At 44.4% G+C, this 21229-nt stretch overlaps 1 protein-coding gene across 1 annotated transcript in view; it reads left to right on the forward strand.

Moving 5' to 3' along the window:
* The first annotated feature begins 789 nt into the window (after window positions 1–789).
* The window catches only part of TIAM1 (TIAM Rac1 associated GEF 1), a 492037-nt gene continuing 471597 nt past the window's right edge, over window positions 790–21229 (forward strand). The window contains exon 1 of the mRNA XM_055567705.1: window positions 790–873. The gene's annotated coding sequence lies outside the window, so the exon portion shown is untranslated. The remainder of the gene's footprint in view (window positions 874–21229) is intronic.

Genomic DNA, 21229 nt, shown 5'->3' on the forward strand with positions numbered 1-21229 from the left:
TCTTGCCCCTCCCCACTTCCTTCTCCCCACTGGTTTGCTCTCCATATCTGCGAATCTGTTTCTCTTTTTGTTATATTCACTAGGTTGAAAAACATTAGTTTCTTGTTAAAATATACAAGGATAGGGGCCTTCCCTGGTGGTCCAGTGGTTAAGACCCCAGACTTCTACTTCAGGGGGCACAAGTTCGATCCCTGGTTGAGTAATATTCAACTAGTAATATTCAACCTCACCCACATGCGGTGAGGCAATCAATCAATCAATAAATAAAACATACAAGGATAGATCATGGCACAGAATGCAAAAACCACTTACATTTTAAAGATAAAACAAGATCAACGAAATGTGCATTTACTGATTACTTGCGCCATGGGTGCCCTGCATATAGGATCTAAGTTCCTCAACTAGGGATCGAACCCGGGCCCCCTGCAGTAGGAGAGTGGAGTCTTAACCACTGGACCACCAGGGAAGGCCCCTATCCTTGTACATTTTGATAAGAAACTAATGTTTTCCAACAAAAATAGATTATCTGACTTCATGGAACGATTTTAAAGCAGAGAAATAAGACACAGCTAACACTACAGCCCTGCTTATGGAGATAACTATAGGAAGTGTCTATGGGGAGGGAGTTCCATCCTTTTTTCCTTCCTGCTGTTGCCATCATAACCCTCATTATCATTAGCTATTTGTAGATGGTGCCCAGCTAAGAAGCCTTTGTCAGGCTACTGGTATGTCATGGAGCTCTCTCTGTGACAGACAGGTTCATTCATTCAGCTTTATGGGGTCAGTCCTCCCAAATTGCAAGGAAGCAAGAAGGACTACCTGACTGACTCATTTCTCCTGGCCGTGGACTGACTTTATTATCTGCAATTAACAGTGAGTAACTCCGGGTACCATCCTTCTGTAGGCATGAATTTCTAACCCAAGAATATCTTTAAGCTCTGAGTATTGTTGAACTCAATGTTGCTATGAGACTGCAGCTATTTATTCCCCCGAGATGTTTTTCGAAAGAACTGTGATGGGACTCTGGTAACAGAATGTATTTTTCATGGCTACACAATCATTTTTATTTTCTCTTCTTTAAAAAAGAAAAAAAAACAAAACCGCACCATTTGTAAGACATTTCCTGTGAATACATTAGAATGTTAGAGGGGTGATGTACACCAGAAGTCTTGGCAGGCAGGAGCCCTTTCCACTGTTTAATTTCTGTTTTAATCTGATGATGTAGTAGAAAGTAGATTAGCCAAAGCTCATCAAGATTTCACTGAGTGCTCCAATTGTCTGCATAAGGGATTAAAAATATCCTCCTTCTCCTTAACCTCTGAATACCTCTTGGAATAATACATACAGATACATGGTTCTTAAAGCAAATATATTATCAACATCTTCTTCAATCAGTACCTTGTGGGTGCATGTCTATTTCATGATAAAGATGTATACGGAAAACCACATTTGGTTTTGCCTGCCAATTATCCATTCCTTCGTTTTCAGCTAAAACCCCTGTTTTCCTTGGGGACCAACCCCTTTTCAGGGGTGATAGTCCAAATATATAACAACTGGAATGACATGGGTGTTACCATGCCCAACCAATCACAGCAGATGTTGACTATGAAAGTGAAAAGTGAAAGTCACTCAGTCGTGTCCAACACTTTGTGATCCCATGGACTGTATCCATGGAATTCTCCAGGCCTGAATACTAGAGTGGGTAGCCTTTTGCTTCTCCAGGGCATCTTCCCAACCAAGGGATCGAACCCAGGTCTCCCAGATAGCTGGCAGATTCTTACCAGCCAAGCCACAAGAGAATCCCAAGAAGATGAGTGGGTAGCTTAGCCAGCGGATCTTCCCGACCCAGGAATTGAACCAGGGTCTCTTGCATTGCAGGTGGATTCTTTACCAACTGAGCTATGAGGGAAGCCCACTGAACACAGCTTTCCTCATTAGATACTCGCTCAGTGAGTCTTGAAAGCAAAAGACTCAGGCTTTCCTTCTCCAAGAGCCAGGCCTAAACCAAGTGAGGTCGAACAGATTCTCCGTCTTGAGAATCTGCATTCTTATCAGCAAAAGCGGCAAGGCCGAAAACAGTGGGCACAGGTGTTTCCCGAGGGTGTCACCTTGGAAACGTCAGCTTCCTGTCCTTTCTCAGACCTCATTGCTCAGCTTTTCTTTGATTCTATAAGCTACCACTGTATCCATCAAATACACTTTTTTGTTTATATTTCCCTGAATTCGTTTCTGTTGCTTGCAAACAATTACTCTCTAAGACAATAATTCAGAAGATACAATAGTAAAAACACAATTTTTCTGGAATGGGAAGGAATTCTGCTTTCCAGGGTAATTTTATTATTATAAAATTATAGAAATAGTTCTGTGGAAGAAAAAAAAAGCCTTCAAAAGATTAAGTAGAAAATACAATGAAAATAAAATTAAGAAAATCAGAGTTGTGGGGCAAAGAATTCAGTTTACTCATTGGTGGTGACAGGGCTTGAACTAAACACAGCAGAAGTGCTAAACTTTCTGAGAGTTCCTATCCCTACATGGGTTTCTTATTTTATCTAATGGCTTCTCTTGCTTTTAGAATTCCTCTTTGACCTTTCAGTTCCATTCAGTTCAGTCGCTCAGTCATGTCCGACTCTGTGACCCCATGGACTGCAGCACGACAGGCCTCCCTGTCCATCACCAACTCCCGGGGTTTACTCAAACTCATGTCCATTGAGTCGGTGATGCCATCCAACCATCTCATCCTCTGTGGTCCCCTTCTCCTCCTGCCTTCAATCTTTCCCAGCATCAGGGTCTTTGCAAATGAGTCAGCTCTTCGCATCAGGTAGCCAAAGTATTGGAGTTTCAGCTTCAACATCAGTCCTTCCAATGAATATTCAGGACTGATTTCCTTTAGGATGGACTGGTTGGATCTCCTTGCAGTCCAAGGGACTCTCAAGAGTCTTCTCCAACACCATAGTTCAAAAGCATCAATTCTTCGGCACTCAGCTTTCTTCACAGTCCAACTCTCACATCCATACATGACTACTGGAAAAACCATAGCTTTGACTAGAAGGACCTTTGTTGGCAAATAATGTCTCTGCTTTCTAATAAGCTGTCTAGGTTGGTCATAGCTTTTCTTCCAAGGAGCAAACATCTTTTCATTTCATGGCTGCAGTCACCATCTGCAATGATTTTGGAGCCCAAGAAAATAAAGTCTGTCACTGTTTCCACTGTTTCTCAATCTATTTGCCATGAAGTGATGGGACCGGATGACATAATCTTAGTTTTCTGGATGTTGAGTTTTAATCCAACTTTTTCAATCTCCTCTTTCACTTTCATCAAGAGGCTCTTTAGTTCTTCTTAGCTTTCTTGCCATAAGGGTGGTGTCATCTGCATATCTGAGGTTATTGATATTTCTCTCAGCAATCTTGATTCCAGCTTGTGCTTCCTCCAGCCTGGCATTTCTCATGATGTACTCTGCATGTAAGTTAAATAAGCAGGGTGACAATGTACAGCCTTGACGTGCTCCTTTCCCGATTTGGAACCAGTCTGTTGTTCCATGTCCATTTCTAACTGTTGCTTCCTGACCTGCATACAGATTTCTCAAGAGGCAGGTCAGGTGGTCTGGTATTCCCATCTCTTTAAGAATTTTCCACAGTTTATTGTGGTCCACACAATCACAGGCTTTGGCATAGTCAATAAAGCAGAAGTAGATATTTTTCTGGAATTCTCTTGCTTTTTCGATGATCCAATGGATGTTGGCAATTTGATCGCTGGTTCCTCTGGCTTTTCTAAATCCAGCCTGAACATCTGGAAATTCACAGTTCATGTACTGTTGAGGCCTGGCTTGGAGAATTTTGAGCATTACTTTACTAACGTGTGAGATGAGTGCAATTGTGCGGTAGTTTGAGCATTCTTTGGCATTACCTTTCTTTGGGCTTGGAATGAAAACTGACCTTTTCCAGTCCTGTGGCCACTGCTGAGTTTTCCAGATTTGCTGGCATATTGAGTGCCGTACTTTCACAGCATCATCTTTGAGGATTTGAAATAGCTCAACTGGAATTCCATCACCTCCACTGGCTTTGTTCGTAATGATGTTTCCTATGGCCCACTTGACTTCACATCCCAGGATGTCTGGATCTAGGTGAGTAATCACACCATCATGATTATCTGGGTCATGAAGATCTTTTTTGTATAGTTCTTCTGTGTATTCTTGCCACATCTTAATATCTTTTGCTTCTGTTAGGTCCATACTATTTCTGTCCTTTATTGTGTTCATCTTTGCATGAAATGTTCCCGTGGTATCTCTAATTTCCTTGAAGAGATCTCTAGACTTTCCCATTCTATTGTTTTCCTCTATTTGCATTTATCACTAAGGAAGGTTTTCTGACTTCTCCTTGCTATTTTTTGGAACTCTGCATTCAAATGTGTATATTTTTTCTTTTCTCCTTTGCCTTTCTCTTCTCTTCTATTCACAACTATTTGTAAGGCCTTCTCAGACAACCATTTTGCCGTTTTGCATTTCTTTTTCTTGGGGATGGTCTTGATCCCTGTCTCCTGTACAATGTCACGAACCTCCATTGATAGTTCATCAGGCATTCTGTCTATCAGACCGAATCCCTTGAATCTATTCATCACTTCCACTGTATAATCATAAGGGATTTGATTTAGGTCATACCTGAATGGTCGAGTGGTTTTCCCTACTTTCTTCAATTTAAGTCTGAATTTGGCAATAAGGAGTTCATGATCTGAACCACAGTCAGCTCCTGGTCTTGTTTTTGCTGACTATATAGAGCTTCGCCATCTTTGGCTGCAAAGAATATAATCAATCTGATTTCAGTATTGACCATCTGGTGATGCCCATGTGTCACGTCTTACCTTGTGTTGTTGGAAGAGAGTGTTGCTAAAATCAGTGCGTTTTCTTGGCAAAACTCTGTTAGCCTTGACATGCTTCATTTTGTACTCCAAGGCCAAATTGGCCTGTTACTCCAGGTATTTCTTGACTCCCTACTTTTGCATTCCAGTCCCCTGTGATGAAAAGGACATCTTTTTGGGGTGTTAGTTCTAGAAGGTCTTATAGGTCTTCATAGAACCCTTCAACTTCAGCTTCTTCAGAGTTACTGGTTGGGGCATAGACTTATATTACTGTGATATTGAATGGTTTGCCTTGGAAACGAACAGAGATCATTCTGTCGTTTTTGAGATTGCATCCAAGCACTGCATTTCGGACTCTTTTGTTGACTATGAGGACTACTCCGTTTCTTCTGAGGGATTCCTGCCCACAGTAGTAGATATAATGGTCATCTGAGTTAAATTCACCCATTCCAGTCCATTTTAGTTCGCTGATTCCTAGAATGTCGGCATTCACTCTTGCCATCTCCTGTTTGACCACTTCCAATTGGACTTAATTCATGGACCTGACATTCCAGGTTCCTATGCAATTTGCTTTGACCTTTAGTCACTAGAGTAAATCTTCCAGAGCATGTTTCTTGAACTCCATATAAATTGCCTGGAGGATTTTTTAATGCAGTATTTTATTTGTTGAGGGGTCGGTATATCCTTTATTTCTTTTTTCTTTAACTGAAGTATTAGTTGATTTATAATGTGTTAGTTTCAGGTGTACAGCAAATTAGTGCAGTCATACATACACACACACATATATATATACACACACATATATATTTCATATTCTTTTCCCTTATAGATTATTACAAAATATCGAGTATAGTTCCTTGCGCTCTGCGTTGGGTCCTTGTTCGTTGCTTAATTTTAGTGTGTGTATGCTAATCTCAGATTCCTCGTTTACCCTTCCCCTTCCCCTTTGGTAACAGTAAGTTTTGTTTCCTGTGTCTGTGGTGGAGGAACTTATTAAAATGCAGTCTGAATCGACATTTCCCTCATGCTTCCAGAGATGCCAGTGCTGCGTGCTGGCCAGAGGACCACAGTTTGAACAGTGAGGCTCCAGGTCCGAAGACCTCCCTCCCGCCTGGGTTTTAGACAATTTCCCTTTGTCTGGGTAAAGCACATTTGTCATACCACTCCGAGCCAGCAGGTGGCAGAAGCGCCCTCTGAGAGTCCCTGCTGAACTGATACCTTGCTAAGAACCAGTTGATGTATTTCATCAGGATTCAGGGAAAGGGAGGGGGAAAATCCTCCCACGTGGCTCAGCGGTGAAGAATCCGCCTGCCAATCCAAGAGACGCGGGTTCAGATCCCTGGGTTGGGAAGATCCCTTGGAGGAGGAAATGGCAGCCCACTCCAGTATTCTTGCGTGGAAAATGCCATGGACAGAGGAGCCCGGTGGGCTACAGTCCAGGGGGTCCCAAAGAGTCAGACAGGACTGAGCACACATGGCATGCTGTGTAAAGGGGGCTTTAAGCATATTTCATAGTATTTGGTTATAGTTTGAACCTTCAAGCAACATGACCACTGAGGGGGGAATTCTTGCTGAGTATTTTCATAACCCTTTTTTTTCTTTCTAATTTAAAAATCATCAGCGCATGCCTCACTGTGAAAATCGGGCTCTTCACATTTGTAATCAGAACGTAGGAAGTGTTTTAGTAAAGCCTGCTGCAGTCAGATTTTTAGAGGGCTTTCTCATGCATTGTCTTACTGTTAGAAAAATCTTTAACACCACTATTATTCTCATTTTGCAGACGATAAAACAAAAGCATAGAGAAGAGAATTTAGTGACTTGTCCACTGTAACAAAGAGAGGAAAGAACAGAAGAGATCCAACCTTGAGCTTATGCTCAAAACTTAAGTCTTTACCCTACTGTATATGGAGAAGCAAACAAACCGAAACAAAACCAAACAACACACCTGGGGGCTCTTCTCCATCCAACCTTGCTCTTCTCAACCACACTGAGATTTAACTGAAGTTTTTCTATCAAGGGCTTCCCTGGTGGCTCAATCGGTAAAGATTCTGCGTGTAGTGCAAGAGACCAGAGTTCAGTCCCCCGTTTGGAAAGATCCCCTGGAGAAGGAATTGGCAACCCACTCCAGTATTCTTGCCTGGACAATCCCATGGAAAGAGGAGCCTAGCAGGCTATAGTTCTTGGGATCGCAAAGAATTGGACATGACTGGGTGACTTTCTTTTTTTTTTTTTTCACTTTCTGTCAAGGGTGATGGTTTAAATTTGAGGAGTTCTTGGGTTCCTGATTAAAGCTGCTGTAAATATAGAGTTCTGGGCATAAGTTCGCCCCCACAAACAATGATACACTTTGGATACAATGATCTGCCATTGCAAGGCTCCTACAAATTTTGTATCTGTATTTATTTACTATAGCCATGGAGTCCCTGTCCCACACATGGTAGCCAAATTCCCTTTGAAAAATTTCCAGGGACATTAGGCATTCACGAAAAGGGAACATTTTGAGTACATTTAGATTAAAGCAAAGGCTTTTCTGTGTCTGCGTGGAGGGGAGTTTAGGGGAATGGATGGCTCATCTTGGAGAACCTCCTACAGGTTTTGCAGCCACAGTAAACTCTTGGGGCTCCTCCTACCCCCTCTTTTGCCCCTCCCCTTGCCTCCCAGTCTAGCGAAAGGAAATGGCTGTCCCCTCAAGGCCAAGCACAGCCAGTTCTTGAACATCAAATCTCAGGGTGGGAAGGGCTGCTGTGGGTGACCTCAGGGAACCTCAAGGTCATCTAGCACTTCAAGCATTTTGCAAAATGGGTTCTGTGGGATGTTAACATGGAGTATTAGAGGGACAGTGTTTCTGTGGTCAAGCCAGTATAAAATACGCTAGTATAAATGAAGTCACAGAAGCTTCTTTTCCAAAGGACTTCTTGGAGGTGTTCATGTGAGTAGGGGATCTTTCAGAACAGGGTTTGTCCACTCACCTGTCGATGGACATCTAGGTTCCAATAGCCATGGAACCATGGCCATTGGAAAGAGTGCTGCAGTGAACAGTGGGGTGCATGATTTTTTGTTTGTCTTTAAGATTTATTTTTTTATTTTTGGTTGCTCTGGGTCTTCATTGCTATTCCCAGGGTTTCTCTAGTTGAGACAATGGGGCTACTCTTCAGTGTGGTGTGCGAACTTCTCATTGCAGTGCCTTCTCTTGCTGTGGAGCTCGGGCAGGGGGGCTTCAGGAACTGTGAGCACAGCCTTAGTTGCTCCGAAGCATGTGGAATCTTCCCGATCCAGGAATCGAACTTGTGTCCCCTGCATTGGCAGGCTGACTCTTAACCACTAGACCACCAGGGAAAGCCCGACACATGTCTTTTTCAATTATGGTTTTCTCTGGATATATGCCCAGGAGTGGGATTGTTGGGTCACATGGTAGTCCTATTTTTAGTTTTTTAAGGAACCTCCATACTATTCTCCATAGTGGCTGCGCCAATTTACATTCCCACCAACAGTGTAGGAGGGTTTCATTTCCTCCACCGCCTCTGGGGCAGGGGCTATATGTACATACATATTCGTACATATTCAGTTCAGTTCAGTCGTTCAGCTGTGTCCAACTCTTTGCGACCCCATGAATCGCAGCACGCCAGGCCTCCCTGTTCCTCACCAACTCCAGGAGTTCACTCAGACTCATGTCCATAGAGTCGGCGATGCCATCCAGCCATCTCATCCTCTGTTGTCCACTTCTCCTCCTTCCCCCAACACTCCCAGCATCAGGGTTTTTTCCAGTGAATCAACTCTTCGCATGAGGTGGCCAAAGTTTTGGAGTTTCAGCTTTAGCATCAGTCCTTCCAATAAACACCCAGGACTGGTCTCCTTTAGGATGGACCGGTTGTATCTCTTTGCAGTCCAAGGACTCTCAAGAGTCTTCTCCAACACCACAGTTCAAAAGCATCAATTCTTCGGCGCTCAGCTTTCTTCACAGTCCAACTCTCACATCCATACATGACCACAGGAAAAACCATAGCCTTGACTAGATGGACCTTTGTTGGCAAAGTAATGTCTCTGCTTTTTAATATGCTGTCTAGGCTGGTCATAATTTTCCTTCCAAAGAGTAAGTGTCTTTTAATTTCGTGGCTGCAAGCACCATCTGCAGTGATTTTGGAGCCCCCCAAAATAAAGTCTGACACTGTTTCCACTGTTCTCCCATCTATTTGCCATGAAGTGATGGGACCAGATGCCATGATCTTAGTTTTCTGAATGTTGAGCTTTAAGCCAACTTTTTCACTCTCCTCTTTCACTTTCATCAAGAGGCTTTTTAGTTCCTCTTCACTTTCTGCCATAAGGGTGGTGTCATCTGCATATCTGAGGTTATTGATATTTCTCCCGGCAATCTTGATTCCAGCTTGTGCTTCTTCCAGCCCAGCATTTCTCATGATGTACTCTGCATAGAAGTTAAATAAGCAGGGTGACAATATACAGCCTTGACATACTCCTTTTCCTATTTGGAACCAGTCTATTATTCCATGTCCAGTTCTAACTGTTGCTTCCTGACCTGCATACAGGTTTGTCAAGAGGCAGGTCAGGTGGTCTGGTATTCCCATCTCTTTCAGAATTTCCCACAGTTTATTGTGATCCACAGAGTCAAAGGCTTTGGCATAGTCAATAAAGCAGAAATAGATGTTTTTCTGGAACTCTCTTGCTTTTTCCATGATCCACGTACATATTCATTGTACAGCAAAAACTAACACAACATTGTAAAGTAACTATACCCCAAATAAGAAAAAAAAAAAAAAAACCAACAGAAAACCCTATGATTAAAAAGAAAAATGAATGAGGTTTATGCTCTGCTTCCCAGATAGGGGATGAAGGAACCTTTTGTTCCTGGAACATCTGAGACTTACAGAACATCCTGTGAAAATCCTGATCTAGTTCATCTTGCCCTGCAGACAGCGCCAGGCTCATGGCAGGCTACTGCACAGTCACAGAACCCAAGATTGCTTTCATGCTCTGCCATCGCCATCTTGAAACTCTTAGTAAGCTCTGAACAAGGGGACTCTGTTACTTGAAAACTGAGTTCACCTGTTGGTAGGTGTTGAGCCAGTGGGCACAACCAAGTCAAAGATAGGGGAAAGAAGGATTTATTACTTGCAGCAGGTAAGAATAATACCTGGGGTCTTCCCCAAAGTAGGGTCTCCCCAAACAGCAACACTGGGGAAGTTTTAAGCAAAAGGGTATGTGCATATTCATGAAGGAGGTTGAGCAGAGGAAAATTTAGCATAGAATTGGGCCAAAGGTTGACAGAGAGTCCTTTAGTTGAATGAAGTAAGGAGGGTCAAAATCATCCTTCTTTCCTCCCCTTGAGAGGAGGGCTTAGTTCCTACAGAATGCAAGGACATGTGTCAAATCATTATAGATCTCTATCTACTGATCTGTCTCACTTGAAGAGGAACTAGAACTCTGTTTTATTGCTCAACTATTGTTTCCTGACAGCTTTTCCTTCCTTCTGCCTTCTCTTACTTCCCTTAAAATCCTTGATTGCTGAGACCTGTTCAAGGGCAAGCACTGGGCCCAGCTTAGATCACAAAATGTCTTAGGTCAAAATGGCTTCTCGGATGTCAAGTAAGCCATGGCTGGTTCCCTTTCTCCAGGGACCACCCCCTCCCACCCTATCTGCTTGCAGCTCCACACTTGGGCTTTGCACGTGTGTGCTAAGTTGCCTCAGTCATGTCCAACTCTTTGTGAGCCCATGGACTGTAGCCCGCCAGACTTCTCTGTCCATGGGGTTCTTCAGGCAAGAATGCTGGCGTGGGTACTGGCCCCCTTGGGTTATGTGGTTGTCCCTGCCTATGGAGGCCCCAGAGGAGGAGCTTATGGTTCGTTTTCTTTACTCCTCATCTCTCCACGTGCTTTGTAGCTTTCTCTTCCCGCCTGTGCTACCTCCTCCTCCCGTATCTCCTCCTGCTTCCCTGCTCTCTGCACCATCTTCCCCCTTTACTCTCTGTCTTCTACTCATGGACATACAATCTTTTCTCCAGCCCAGTTTTATTTTATTATTTTTAAACTTTATTTATTTTGGCTGTGCATTGCAGCGCATGGGCTTAGTTGCCTCTAGGCAGGTGGGATCCCTGACTGGGGATCAAACCCATGTCCCCTGCATTGGGAGATGGATTTCTTAACCCCTGGAGCACCAGGGAAGTCCCTCCAGCCCAATTTTTTAAAAATCACTGGAATCAAGGTCTCTAATACTTTCTTAGCTCTCTTTGCACTTTTTCTGTTGGGATGTGCTGCTTGTTTTAGCAAAGGTGCAAGCTCCGGAGAGTGGTCAGTTATACTGAATTGTGCTGTTATTATTTAATTATTAGATAATTATTTAATTATTAGATAATTAATTAGATAATTAATTATCTAATCCTGGATGTTACTGCTCCGCACCAGGCACTCTAGTTTGTATCTAGGAATTCAGGGAGAGGCGCAGAGCACACAGAAGAAAGCAGGAAGAGAATGTATTTTGATGATAATGGAAGCAGCCCTCTCCAAGACTAATAGCCTCTTTTGTCTAAACGTATTACATTGATGGTTTGAAGTGAAATGTTGTTTCTTCCCTCGTGGCTCAGACGGTAAAGAATCTGCCTGCAATGCAGGAGATTCCTGGGTTGGGAAGATCCCCTGCAGAAGAGAAGAGCTACCCGCTCCAGTATTCTTTGCCTAAAGAATTCCATGGACAGAGGAGCCTGGAAGGCTACAGTCCATGGGGTCGGCAAGAGTTGGATGAGACTGAGCGACTTTCACTTTCACTTTTCACAGTTAAAGGGAAGGGTGCGCGCAGAACCCCTCAGCGCATCAACGGAAGAGTCAAACTGAAGCTGGGTTACAGCGTCTCTTACTGACAACTTGGGAGAACCTACTCACCGTAACAAGGCAAACTTCCCTGCAGGTGTTCCTCAAAGACCACCCATCCTGTCCAAGCCTATTTCATCTCGCTTCCTTACCTTTCATTGTCAATATGTTTGTTTTTGTTTAACAAGTAATATACATTTAAATCAAGCCAGTATAAGGAAAGAAAAGGAGATATATTGTTTCCTTATAACTGAGCAATATAAATAAGGGTTGGCATCGAACTGGATTCAGGAGTCCAGTTGATGTCATCTAGACTCCTTAACCCCCTCCTTCTCCGTGATCCCTTCTTTTCCTCTGGGACATGGTCTTTGTCCAGAACTCTCCACATGGAGGCCAAGATTGCCCCTAACAGCTCTCAGTTACTCTTGATGGCTTATGATCTAGGGGAAAATGTCATTCCCCCAAGTGTTCCCTTAGCTGAACCAGAGGGGAAATTCTGATTGGTCTAGGCAGATTAGGCGTCACGGCTGAGAAGCCTACCTCTCAGCCAATCATAGTGGCGCAGAGAATGCAGTGGGCTGGGATTGGCCACTGAGGGTCACTGTGCCCACCCACCTGCTGCAGGTGGTGTGTAAGAATGAACTCTCCTGCAGTCAGATAGGATGCTGCTAAGTCGCTTCGGTCGTGTCCGACTCTGTGTAACCCCATAGACTGCAGCCCACCAGGCTCCCCAGTTCCTGGGATTCTCTAGGCAAGAACACTGGAATGGGTTGCCATTTCCTTCTCCAATGCATGGAAGTGAAAAGTCCAAGTGAAGTCGCTCAGTCGTGTCCGACTCTTAGCGACCCCATGCACTGCAACCTACCAGGCTCCTCCGTCCATGGGATTTTCCAGGCAAGAGTACTGGAGTGGGTGGGCTCTCTTTAAAAAAGAGTTCCTAGTACTCGAAGGAGAGGAAATGTGTGTCCAAAATGACAACTCAGATGGCTCCCCTTCTCAGTTTGTCCCGTGACCCCACCCTTCTCCTGCACTTTGCCTACATCTGCGTGATGGACTTTTTGTGGCTGTAGTGAGTCCTTTCTCCACTTCAGCAAGCCCAACCAGGCCCGTCAAGGCTGAACCCATAATGACCGCTCAGAAAGTGCTTTATGGGTTCTTCCGGGAGCTGATGCAACACTAAAGAAGCTTCACAAGGGCGGCAGATCTTTTGTTGAATTGAAAATAGGTATCCTAGCTATCTATCTTCATCATGCCTACAAGGGACTCTCTGCTGATCAAGGCTTTTTAGTTGAAAGGATCAAATAGACAGATGAGTTAGTACAAGTGACAAGGGGGTGGACTCTAAAAAGTGGAGAATATCTCCTAGAACCCAAGAACAGCTGGATCCAGGGAACTCGGGAAGACAGGGGGCACTGGGATGAGACCAGTCCTGCAGGCGCTCTGTCCCGTCTGTCCATCTGTTCTGTGCGCCTCATCTCAGCGGCTGCGGGTGTGTGATAGCTCATTGCTGTGCTCTGTGGGAAAGATGGCTGTCCAGCCTGGCACCCGCACTTTTTAATTCCTGCTCCCACCATTAAGCCATGTTCTCTGGGCCCCTTTGCTCGGGTTTCTAGAAAAAAAAGACACATTTGGTCACTGAGCAGCCAACGTGTTGCTGTCATTGGGCATACCCCACCAGCCTGGTAGTCTGTTCACTAGGGCCATGTAGCACTCACATGGTTGTCAAAGCCAATGATGGGAGCGGGTCTCAGAGGAGGGGGTGTGGGCTGAGCAGTTGCCCCCAAATTTGCCTCTTCTGAAGACTTGGAGCAGCTGTTTCACCGGCTAATCCCATTACAGCTGAGAGACGTTAAATGACTCATGCAAAGCTGTCCAGCCAGGGAGAGGTGACCGGGTGTCTGACTGCTGCTTGGCCACATCTAATGAAGAGGGGTGCCCAATGCCCTGAGCATGGACCAGCTCCCTGAGGCCGCGAGGCTAAGGGACAGGTTCCAGGAAGGAGGCTGGACTCCAGTGGACCCCATGATGAGCACTGGATGTAGACCCCAGAGTGGAGAGGAGTGAAGACCTTGAGATTGACTGGAAGGGCCTTGGGGGCCTTCAGGGAAGCAGGTTTGGGGGGTGTTGGGAACATGATGGAGTTAAGGGGAGGTGAGAAATGATGGTAGGAAAAGGAATAAAAAAGGGAGACGCGGATTATGAGAAACTACAAATGGTGAAGCTTTGGTCCATGCTCTGGCATTATGGACTGTGCTCTTTGCTCTACTGTGTGATAGAATGTTCCAAAATAGTGGCCTGTCCAATCATTAAGGTAAAAATGAGTGGAGGGAAGTCCTCAACGTGGTACCTAGGTAAGCATTAAGTCTGACATAGTTCAGAAAAGCCAGGAAGTATGTGGTCAGTAGGATTTGGGTTGAAAAGGTGCCTGAGATAGAACAAAGTTAACAAGACTGTTAACCCAGGCAAAGCCTTTTTCTAAGTTGTAGGGAATTATCTTATTTTTTGTGATACTAAATGAATTTTGCTCTCCAAAATTCTTCATCAGTTAGGAATATTCTTAGCTGCTCATAATAGACAATCTAAATGAATAATAAGAAACAGAATAAAATATGCATTTAATAAACTAGATAATATACCTCTGTCTCAGCAAAAAAGGCTGGACAGAGGCATTTACATGTACAGAGGTGGCTCAGATGATCCTCCATGACATCCACTATTCAGACTCTTATTTTTTATTTCACCCTGGTTGGTTTTTCATTTGTGTAACAGTCACCTACCTCATGGTCACAGTATGGCTGCCACAGCGCCGAAAGAAAGGAGAAGAGAGGGGCCAGCAGGCTGTCTTCCTGCATCTGTCTCTTTTTATCAGGAAACAAATTATCTTTTTCAAAAGCATGCCAGCAGTTTTTCTCAAGTGTCAGTAAAGAGATGAGAAACTTGGCTGGTCTATTTGCAAGACAAGTTGGAAGTCCATCAAAATGGATTGGTATCCTTGCCATGTTTAGCTCAATCATGATCTAAGCCCAGGGATGTGCCAGGGTTGGCTGCATTCCACCTGAGCAAAATCTGTGTTCTGATGTCCAGGAGGAAAGAGTGAAGGCCACCAAAAACATCTGTCCTCTCTGATGATACTGTTTTCCCAGTAGGTCTCCTCACAGTGGAGACAAATAACGCTGAAGGTTTTGCACCAGTGGTAGCTCATGTGCTGAGTTAAGGTGACTAAGATTGGGAATAAGTCACATCGCAACACAAATCACCAGGGAACACGTCAGAACGCCAACTTGCCACTTACCTTGAGTAGGTTGACTTTGCAGATAGAGTGCTCTCGAGTAAAAGAGGGATTTTTAAATGTCATGTCTTACTCGTGGTTCATACTAAGGGTTATGATCCACAACAAATATGCAATTACTCTGTAATATGTCATGAGTGTCACTGATGTTGGTTTTTTAAGAACGGAAGTGTTACTCATACCCACTAATACCATTTGCTGGGGGATTGCTTTGGACGAAGTATGCCTCACTGGGCTTGATTTCTTTCCTCCTCATTTTCAAATTCATATTTACTACTTAGCAAAGAATGTGTAATTGAGAAATTTGTTACTGCAGGTTTCATAAAAGGTTAGCTGATTCACCGACATTAAAAACAAAAGAGGGTTAACGTAGGAGTCATGTTCAAATCATTGACTATGTTTCAAAATCTAGCAGTTGCCCAAGCACATGCTCCCAGGGGCTGGAGGCCTGTGAATCTTGGCACGAGGGGCTTGCAACATTTCCAATGACTGTGGCCTTGAAGGGGTTTAGGCTGAATCTGGACAGATCTTCTGCTTTAAAAAAAAAAAATCCAGAAACCTGAATTTTGAAGAATTTTCTCAATTTTTTTAATATTGGCAACAAAGTCTCAAAATTTTAAAACACTGAGGGAGGAGGAACGGGCTGAAACCCACTCCAGTGTTCTTGCCTGGGAAATCCCATGGACAGAGGAGCTTGGTGGGCTATATAGCCCATGGGGTCTAAAAAGAGTTGGACCCAACTTAGCAACGAAACAATGATAAGAACAAGAAGAACAACATCCAGATGTCAGTGTAAAAAAGGGGTTCTAGGTGAATCTCTCTGGAGTCCCTGACAGAAACACATGCAAAACTAGAAGAATACGACTTCAAACCGAAGCTGCCCAAGATTTCTGCAGGGGACACACTCACAACCACAATCCAGTAATGGCAAAGTACAACAGAGGAACAGAAAGTTTAATCCTCCTGAAACTTCAGTATGGAACCACCAGGCAGAGACTCAAATCAGTGTGTTTGACACGATCAAGCAAAAACAACACCAAAAAAGGGACTGAGGGCTTCCCTGGTGACTCAGTGGTAAAGGATCTGCAGGAGACGTGGTTCCATCCCTGGGTCAGGAAGATCCCCTGGAGAAGGGTACGGCTACCCACTCACGGGTCTAATTCGGTGAGAGGGCTGCTCCTTTCCCACATCAAGAGGACCTCTCCTTTGAGAGGTGAGATCATGGAAGCCCAGGGCAGAAAGGACAGGACTTGGGGTGCTCTCCTTCACTGAGATGTTAGTGGCTTTCCCAGGTGAGCAGAAGCTCAGGTAGACTCTGGGTTCCCCTTCAGGATGGGAGAATTTTCTCCCCCAGTTGCTGGGAAGTTGTCCACTGACAGCTCATAGCTACGAGCCTTCTTCAGAAGCTGATTTCACTCCAGAAATTGGCCTCCATGGGAGCCATCCAATTCTCAGGGCAGCTGGCATCCAGTGAGCCTCCCCCACCTACTGCACCCTGCTTTGTCCTGAAGGGCCAGCCCGGCTCTGAGCTCCCCCCGGGTGGGCTGGGCCCTTCCTTGAGACTACACAGCACCCCCTACGCCATCCAGGCCGTCTCCTCCCGAGAGGCTCCTGATCCCCAGGGCTCTCCCTGCAGGTTAATCCCTAATGCAGCTCCTGCCTCCCCTGGAAGATGCCCCGTGACCCTTAGCTCCTCTCTAGCTCCTTTCTGTGTCCCAAGTAAGTGTATTTTACCTTTTTTTTTTTCATTTTTGGCCATGACATGTGGCATGTGGGATCTTAGTTCCCCAGCTAAAGATGTCCAGTGGCCCCTGCGATGGAAGCGTGGAGTCCTAACCCCTTGACTGCCACTCAAGTCTTGTAGTTGGTATATTGTTTAGAAGCTTTTTTCTTTTCTTTTTGAAAGGTTTTTAGTTACTGGTTCCAAATCGGGAAAGAAGTACATCAAAGCTGTATACTGTCACCCTACTTATTTAACTTCTATGCAGAGTACATCATTCGAAACGCTGGACTGGAAGAAGCACAAGCTGGAATCAAGATTGCTGGGAGAAATATCAATAACCTCAGATATGCAGATGATACCACCCTTATGGCAGAAAGTGAAGAACTAAAGAGCCTCTTGATGAAAGTGAAAGAGGAGAGTGAAAAAGTTGGCTTAAAGCTCAACATTCAGAAAACTAAGATCATGGCATCTGGTCCCATTACTTCATGGCAAATAGATGGGGAAACAGTGGAAACAGTGGTAGACTTCATTTTTGGGGCCTCCAAAATCACTGCAGATGTTGACTGCAGCCATGAAATGACACTTGCTATTTGGAAGAAAAATTATGACCAACCTAGGCAGCTTATTAAAAAGCAGAGACATTACTTTGCTAACAAAGGTCTGTCTAGTCAAAGCTATGGTTTTTCCAGTAGTCATATATGGATGGGACAATTGGACTGAGCGCCGAAGAATTGATGGTTTTGAACTGTGGTGTTGGAGAAGACTCTTGAGAGTCCCTTTGTCTGCAAGGAGATCAAACCAGTCAATGGTAAAGGAAATCAGTCCTGAATATTCATTGGAAGGACTGATGCTGAACCTGAAGCTCCAATACTTTGCCCACCTGATGGCGAAGAACTGACTCATTTGAAAACATCCTGATGCTGGAAAAGATTGAAGGTGGGAGGAGAAGGGGACGACAGAAGATGAGATGCTTGGATGGCATCACTGACTGAATGGACATGAGTTTGAGTAAACTCTGGAAGTTGGTGATGGACAGGGAGGCCTGGCGTGCTGCAGCCCATGAGGTCGCACAACACGACCGAGCGACTGAACAGAACTGTTGTTCCATGTCCAGTTCTGTTGCTTCTTGACCTGCATACAGATTTCTCAGGAGGCAGGTCAGGTGGTCTTGTATTCCCATCTCTTGAAGAGTTTTCTACAGTTTGTTGTGATCCACACAGTCAAAGGTTTTGGCTTAGTCAAAAAGCAGAATAGATGTTTTTCTGGAACCCTCTTGGTTTTGATCTTGGCAATTTGATCTCTGGTTCCTCTGCCTTTTCTAATGTTGGCAATTTGATCTCTGGTTCCTCTGTCTTTTCTAAATCCAGCTTAAACATCTGGAAGTTCACGGTTCATGTACTGTTGAAGGCTGGCTTGGAGAATTTTGAGCATTTCTTTGCTAGCATGTGAGATGAGTGCAATTGTGTGGTAGTTTGAACATTCTTTAGTGTTGACTTTTCTTTGGGATTGGAATGAAAACTGACCTTTTCCAGTCCTGGCTACTGCTGAGTTTTCCAGATTTGCTGGCATGTTGAGTGCAGCACTTTCACAGCATCATCTTATAGGATTTTAAATAGCTCAACTGGAATTTCATCACCTCCATTAGCTTTGTTTGTAGTGATGCTTTCTAAGGCCCACTTGACTTCACATTCCAGGATGTCTGGCTTTAGGTGAGTCATCATACCTAGAGTTGTTGGAAAAGGATGTTTTCTATGACCAGTGCATTCTCTTGGCAAAACTCCATTAGCCTTTGACCTACTTCGTTTTATACTTCAAGGCCAAATTTGCCTGTTACTCTAGGTAGCTCTTGACTTCCTACTTTTGCATTCCAGTCCCCTATAATGAAAAGGATATCTTTTTTGGGTGTTAGTTCTAGAAGGTCTTGTAGGTTTTGTTAGAACTGTTCAACTTCAGCTTCTTCAGCATTACTGGTTAGGGCATAGAGTTGGATTACTGTGATATGGAATGGTTTGCCTTGGAAACGAACAGAGATTATTCTGTTGTTTTTGAGATTGTATTCAAGTACCATCCAGGTGGGCATACTGTTTTATGCTCATATATTTTTCTATTTTGTGTACATTTTATCTTTGGGATAAAAGCTAGTGTTTATTACATGAAACAATTATTCCTGTTTTTTTTTTTGGACCAGGAGGGATTATTTTGTCTTTTATTAGATGGCTATGAGAAATTACTTACAGGAGTGGGGTGGGAGGGAGGCCCAAGAGGGAGGGGAATATATGTATGTTTATAGCGGATTCAGGTTGTTGACAGCAGAAACCAGCACAACAGTATAAAGCAGTTATCCTTCAATTAAAAATAAAAATAAAATCATTCACAGTGAAGAAACAACTTAACAATAATGTCCAAGCTCTTTATTTCCAATCGGGAATTATCTTAGAGTGGTGACTAAGGGAAAAATAGTTGTAAACCTTTTATATTTCCATCAGCTGTCCAAAGAAATAATATAGATGTAATAAGGAAATATATGGGGGAAGACATTTGGAAAAATCATTTGCAATAACAGGTATTCTGAGAGCCTGGAATGTTGCTTCCTACATACCACAAGTTTTGAGATGATCAAAGCAAGACTTGTTTCAGAAAGAAAAAAAGAATAATGTAAATGCTGAAAGGAATGAATAGTGCAGCTATGGAAAGGAACCTATAGACAGAGCTGAGTCACAGACATGGAATAATTCGGAATATTCAGAACCCTGTGAGAAAAGGGACTTTTTCCAACCCGAGACATCTCTGCCTCCTGCCTGGGGCTCCCTCACCCTCCCTGGGGCTCCTAAACGTTTTCTATTCTAAAGTTGTATAATCATGATTGTCCTTCACTCTCAGGCTTTTAAAAGAAACACTTTTGGACGTCTCCACGACATGTTTTCCTCTTTCTTTTCAAAAGAAAGGAAAGGCTCCAGAGGGGAGAAGACACCTTTTCAGTGACCCTTGGAACCAACCAAATAATTAAATTCAATCCAACAAAGGGTGGCTCAGCTAAGAAGACTCAGCCAAACACGATGGGCAAAGGGTGTCAGATGATGATTTTGAATCCCCAGCCGTTGTGTTTATTCTTCACCTTTTAGAGGAGGTGGTGTGAAGCTGGTAATTGCTATGGACTGAATTGTGCAAACCGCCCCCCCGGCCACCTGCCCTTGTTGAAGTCCTCACACTCAGGACCTCATTGTGACTCTGGAGACGGGGCCTTTAAAGAGGTGATTCCACTAAAAGGGGGTCCTTAGTGTGGGCCCTAATCCTGTAGGACGGGTGTCCTTATAAGAGGAGGTGAGGTCAGAGCATGAGGCACCGGGTACGCCCAAACACACAGGAAAGACCACGTGAGCACACGGTGAGAAGGCAACCGCCTGCAAGCCAAAAGAGGTCTCAGAGGACAGCAGGCCTGCCCACACCTTCATCTCAGACTTCCAGCCTCCAGAACAGCTGAGAGAATCTGTTTCCACTGTGTCAGCCTGCCGGTCTGCCGTGCCCGGTTAGGGCAGCCCCAGAAATGAATATAGAACGATTACAATGCACACTTGGGAAGCCAGACTCTGAAACCCCATCGGAGACACCACTGTCATGACTTTGCAGCAGCCCCCGAAGGGGTTCTTGGGTTCCAGCGTGGAAGCCGGATGCTGGCTCCTGCCACAGGCTCGTTGTTCAGTCCCTAAGTCGTGTCTGACTCTTTGTGACCTCATGGACTGTAGCCTCCCAGGCTCCTTTCTCCATGGGATTTCCCAAGCTGGAATACTGGAGTGGGTTGCCATTTCCTTTTCCAGGGGATCTTCTGGATACAGGGGTTGAACACGCATCTCCTGCATTGGCAGTCACCTTCTTTACACTGAATTGCAAGCACTGTCCTTCCAGCCTGGCAGGCAGTATTTAATTCTTGCTTGACCCCTTTGCCTCTTTTGCTGTGCACCTTGGAAGCCTGGGGGAGCGCCTTCAACCTCAGATGTAACACAGCACAGAGGAAGCAGTTTTAAATGCTGATTGAATCAGGTACTCAGTCACTCAGTTGTGTCCGACTCTTTGTGACCCCTATGGACTCTTTGCAACCCTATGGACCATAGCCCACCAGGCTCTTCTGTCCATGGGATTCTCCAGGCAAGAATACTGGAGTGGGTTGCCATTGCCTTCTCTGTGTTGTCCTCTAAGAAGAGGAAAATGGGCTTCCCTGGCAGTCCAGTGGTTAAGACTCCGCATTCCAAGTGCAGGGGGCTTTGGGTTCGATCCCTGATCAGGGAACTAAGATCCCACGTGCCATGTGATGTGGCAAAAAAAAAAAAAAAAAAGAGGAAGAGACATCAGAGATCTCTCTCAGTGTGCACACAGAGGAAAGGTTGTGTGAAATCACAATGAGAAGACAGCTGTCTGCCAGCCAGCGAGAGAGTTCTCATCAGAAACCAACCTGGCCAGCACCTTGATCTTGAACTTCTAGTCTCCAGAACTGGAAGAAAATGAATTTCTTTCATCTATTTTAAGTGAAAATAAATGTGTTAGTTATCCCATCT

The sequence above is a fragment of the Bubalus kerabau genome, chromosome 2 (assembly GCF_029407905.1).
Source record: "Bubalus kerabau isolate K-KA32 ecotype Philippines breed swamp buffalo chromosome 2, PCC_UOA_SB_1v2, whole genome shotgun sequence".
NCBI classification, from domain to species: Eukaryota; Metazoa; Chordata; class Mammalia; order Artiodactyla; family Bovidae; genus Bubalus; species Bubalus kerabau.